The sequence below is a fragment of the Medicago truncatula genome, chromosome 5 (genome assembly GCF_003473485.1).
Source record: "Medicago truncatula cultivar Jemalong A17 chromosome 5, MtrunA17r5.0-ANR, whole genome shotgun sequence".
NCBI lineage: Eukaryota > Viridiplantae > Streptophyta > Magnoliopsida > Fabales > Fabaceae > Medicago > Medicago truncatula.
Window position 1 is genome coordinate 36,556,914 of NC_053046.1, and position 6,000 is coordinate 36,562,913.

Sequence of the window (6,000 nt, forward strand, 5' to 3'; positions counted from 1 at the left end):
TTGTTAATAATTGTTTTTTTTGAGCTGGCAGGCAGAGGATGGGGGTGCTTTGGGGTGCCAACCTAGTTGGGATGCCGTTGCTCCCCTTGATGTCTCTCCACGCTCCTGGTTTAGCAAAAAAATAAAAATAAATTAATTCCTTAATAATCTAAATAAAACTAACAAAATTTAACTATCTTCATCACAATGTGTAATATATTAAACTGAGTGGATTACATTCCTTTCTTTTTGAAGATGCTTAAATTATGAGTAGTGATATTTTAGCAACCATTTTGGTACAACCTTTGAGACAACTTTGTTGTTCTCTCTTCTCATTGGACAAAAACAATAGAGAGAGAAAAAAGATAGAGAGAGAATAAAAACATAATGTGAGCATGCGGTTTGGTTTGGTTCGGTTGATATTTAAAAAGTCATCCAAACCAAACCAAACCAATACGGCTTGGATTAGTTCGGTTGATGCGGTTTATCGCGAGATAAAAAAGTATTACATTAACTCTAATATTGCCAACTTGTTACAACATAAACATAGGACATTTTATTTTGTTGTTTACATGATAAAATATGACTATACAATTATACATGAATTTCATTGATCCTAAACTTTTATTTTCAATACCAACAATATATTTTTATGCGTTAATATAGTCATGTATTACTTGTGTTATAAACTGGCAGAACATACCACCAATGTTATATGGGTAACTCCATCATCCAAAAATAACATTTTAGTACCAAACAAATTTTAGATATCTTTATAGCATAACATTTTAGTACCAAGCAATTTTAAATATTCAAAAAAAGAACTTGAAGTTCCAAAATAACGTTACAATACCAATAAAAGTTATCTATCCAAAATAACATTTAAGAACCAATAAAAGTTATTCTTGCGGTTTGGTTTGGTTTTTGAGATGCAAACCGCAAATCGAACCGCACTGTTCAGTGCAAAAATCATCCGAATTCATCCGCACCAAGTGCGGTTTTTTGCGGTTTCGATTTGAATTAGTTTAGTTTACGATTTATCTATTGGGTTGGTTCGATTTTAAACACCTCTACATACATCCCTGTAACGTTAAATTCTACGAACATTTAATCTATCTCAATTTAATCAAACTTCCTATGCATATTTCTTCCTCTCTTTTTTTTTTTGTCAGGATCTTCCTCTCTTTTTATTCACAGTATTATTAACATTTAGTTTTAAATTCTACTATAAACTATCCAGTAATACATGATAAAACAAAAATCTTTTGACAATTTGTGAAAGCCGATATAGAAAAAATAAAAAATAAACTTAAACATATTTTTGATTCCTACGAATATTTAATCCCCAAAAGTTTTCATCACACTACTTTTAAGTCAACTCATTTGTATCATTTAAATTTTTTATTTTTTTGTAATCATGTTTAGAATATTATGAGAATCTCTACAATTTTTTTTTTTGAAATTTTTAAAAAACATGAATTAATTTTTTTTTTAAGAAGCTAAACTCGCTCACCTAAATTGGCACCGGTGAGAATCGAACCTGAGACCTCGAGGAGAAGCACACTCAGTAGCGGAGCCAGAAAAATTGAATAGTGAGGGCATCAATGCATCATATATAAAATTTGTAGTATTCAATATATATTTCATTTCATTTTTTTAGAGTAAAACATACATCACATTTGTTCTATACGATTTATCTTTTTGTGAAATATTAAATGATTTTCTTTAATACCAATAAAATCATCTCTTTATATAAGTAAGGAATCAATCATAAAAAGAACATAAAACATCAACATAAACATTGGAAGCGAAAAAATAACAGCAAAGTTTAAAATTGTTGAATAATTCCAAATAAACACTATTAAACCCTAACAATAAAGTTATCACTATCAACAAAAGTTTAATATCGGCAAGGTAATAATATAAATTAACTCACGTTACTGTAATTAACAAATAACAAACAAATAAGGCAGGAATCATACAATTACAAATTACAATTTATAAAAAAGGGTTCACCTCTTGAAAAATCACCAATAGAGGGAGGGAGAGAAGAATAAAGAGAAATAATATTAAAGAGACTAATGAAAAATTAAAGGGATGGAAGATGAAATTAATGGATTATTTGGTTTGATGAAGCAAGGAGGAAGGGTATTTCAGTATACAAGGGGGAGTGTATAATATTGCAAAAAAATTCTTAAAAGTTTTATGCGGCAGGAGCCCACCCAACCTTGCGTGTGGCTCCGCCCCTGAGCACACTTTCAGATTCCAATCAAATACCACTAGATCAATTCAAGTGAGTTGAATTAAATATAAATTATTAAGCGCCAAAAAAATAAAAATGCATATTTTATTCATGTTTTGTTAAAAAATTCTACTTTTCTAAAGATATTTTTATAATATTCTAAACATTCATGTAAAAATTCATTCAAAAATTTGAAGGGTACACATGACCTGACTTAAAAGCAGAGACCGAAAGTGCAGACATAAATTTTTTGTTGGACTAAAAGTCGATGAAAAATTTTAGGAGGATTAAAACGAAAAGTTGAAATATTTATAGAAACCAAAACTATATTTACCCTTTAAAAATAAAATGCTTTAGGCTAATTACCATTGAGATCGAAAGTTATAAAAAAATGAGTTGTTTTTCTTATTAAAATTAATTGTTATAAAAATATGTATATTTTTTTTGATTTTTTTAATGAATATGTATATATTAATGAATTAAAGGGTAAAATACATATTTTTTTTCTTCAAAATGTAACATGAATAGTTGACAAATATATATATTTTTATGGTCAAGAACCTTGACACATTTTATTGAATACAAAAAGTAAATAAATAAAACAAATTTGAATTTGAGTCTTTCAAGGTTGGTTTAGATTAGTAAAGAGTAGACTAAAATCCCTTAAAAATGCGAATCCAATTCTCGCTGCATGCTTAAAGACTTCATCGATAAATAATTTAACTGTCAGAGTTTTTTAAGTTTGAGGCATGTCCTTACTCTGCAAAACACTAGAAATACAACTCACCTAAACTTTCTCATATATAAAAAGTTAATGAGTTACGGTGCTTATAGATTATCCATCAACGACGTCATTATACATACAATGAGAATTTGACTCATATTCTTACAAGATATGAGTCAACTCTTTACCAACATAGACCAACCTCAATGGACTTAGATTCAATTTTTTTATTATTCATTAATATATATTTAAAATCATTTTTGAACTTAATTATGGTTTTGTTTAACTTAATTATGTATTTTTGATGTGAACATGATATCATCTACATGCAAGTGTAAAGATTAATTTCTTGAGTCACATATGCTCTCTAAGAGTAATAAAACTCTTCTTTAAAAGAAGGAAAAATTACACAATTAGTTCCTTAACTTAAATTTAGGTAACATTTTCGTCATTTTTTTTTTGTTGTAACGATTTAGTCCTTTATGTTATAAAATAACAACATAGTTATCCTTTTTATGGAAAAAATAATAAAAAATTTCAAAAAAAAATTCATCAAACTCATAGACAAACACAAATCTTCATCATACTAGCCTAGAAAATCAAATTTCATTGAAAAAATCTCATACAAAAATGATAAAATAGTGTCATTTTATAACATAAAGGACTAAATCGTTACAGAAAAAAGATAAAGGACGAAAGCGTTACCTAAAATTAAGTTAAGGGACTAATTGTGTAATTTTGCCTTAAAAGAATTAACACTACTACATATTCAGCAGCTACTGGCAAGGGATCGGCAGGTTCATGTTTTGTACACTCTAAGGAAGGGAAATGCGTGTTCAAATTATTTAGCTAATTAATTTGGTGCAGGCAGCTTTGAGTCCTTCTGATCCATCGAGCATCCCATGCTGGAATCAACCTACTCCGACTAGCTGATGTTAGTGGGACCTTCTTTTCTAGATAATTTTTTTCTTTCTTTGTTTTTATTTTTTCTTCTCCCAGTTGTACCAAAAAAACTCAAGAACTTTAAACTAAAAGAGATCCCCGGTTAAAATGATGTATGAATCATGAGATTCATATGTTTCCAAATAATGTATGAAAATTAGTTGTCTGTGAATATGGATTTTGGATGCTCTCATTTTTGGAATCTATTTTTGTCGGCAATTTTTTTATGGTTACAATGTGTCGGCAAATATGCTCACACGTTTGGATAGAAAAAACATAGGCAATTTCATTTTCCACCCTCTGCACTTCTTAGGCGCTCTTTTATATTTCTAAATTTCTAAAATACTCTGGTTTAAATTATATAGTTCAGTCCCATAAGTTCTAGCTCAACTAATTAAAATGTTGAAATTGTTGAATCGGATGTCATGATCAGGGTTCAAACTCCGGTACTTCCACTTTGTGTGTGTGAATTTATGATGACTTTGCTATCTCGTCTATGTACCAAAATAAAATAAAATAATGGCAAAATTACACAATTAGTCCCTTAACTTTATTTTAGGTAACACTTTCGTCCTTTATCCTTTTTTTGTCACGATTTAGTCCTTTATGTTATAAAATAACAACATAGTTATCCTTTTTTATGAAAAAAATAATCAAAAACTCCAAAAAAAATTCATCAAACTCATAGGCAAACGTAAATCTTCATCATACAAGCCTAGAAAGTCAAATTTCTTTGAAAAAAATCTCATAAAATTAAAACTGATAAGATATTGTCATTTTATAACATAAAGGACTAAATCGTGACAAAAAAGAAGATAAAGGACGAAAGTGTTACCTAAAATAAAGTTAAGGGACTAATTGTGTAATTTTGCCTAAAATTATATAGTTCAAACATCTTTTTATAGGTTTTCAGATCCGAAATTTGAATTATGTTAAAATTCAGAATTCAAATTATAGGTGATACTAATGTTCTTGTTCACCATCATATAATTCCCATAAAAAATGCACAAAATTATAATTAAATTTTTTCTTCAGCATCATATAATTCACATAAGTTTTCAACTATCACATTTGCTATTTTTTTAAGGAAAACAACCACTTTTACTTATATTTTATTTCGAAGGAAAAGAATTTATTGAATATAATGATGACGAATTAACAATCTAAAACATCTTTGTACATACAACCAATAAAAATATTTAAAATTTTCACGTCAATTAATATTTTAAATATTAAATATTTTAATATTTAATATTTTTAAAATTTCTTTGTTTGACAGTTTGTTTTTCGAGGTGGTTCCCTTGATACACCTTGTACTAAGGTGTTCTCACCGGCGTTGTTAATATATCCCATTTTAATCTCTTAAAAAAAAATTACGTGTCAAATCTAAAATGATTTGATTGATTGCATGTGCAAAATTATTTTAGAACCTACCACCAAACTCATATTTATTTATATTCCATTTAAAAAAATGCGTTTTATTTTTATTATAATTCCTTTAGAAGTTGTAATTAAGACGTGTATTATTTCCCTTTTACCATCAAGTTTTTGCCTGTTATTTCAAAAAGGAGTCAACTCTTTGTCTGCATCTTCCGTAGTCAATGATGTTGGACTCTCCCCACTCATGGAATGAGCCACAACGACTTCAGCAGTGTCATTGGAGAAATGGAGTCAAATTTTACGACTTCCACTTATCTTATTGGAGACTTGGAGTCAACGATATGAATGATTAAGTGTTAATTACATTTTTATCCCCTTTGCTTGCTTTGAAGGAAAAGCTTAAAAATGGTGTACAAGATTCTCGGCTGATGACGGTCCCTTGTATAGTATTTTTAGCACTAACAAGGAGTCATTTTAGAGTTAATTTGATAAGTTTTAAAATGTTTTAGTTTAGTGTCTAAAATGAACCGTCTAATTTAAAATTAATGGTTGGGATTTAAAACAGCTATAGCTTGCAATGAATATCACATTCCTGTTTTAAGTCAACAAGAGTAGTATGACATGGATTCCACAACTTGTTGATTTTGGGACCACAAAGCATCTATCTATTGCACATGACTACTTCTCTTTAAATAACCAACCATATATCTTTGATCTATCAAAATACATATTC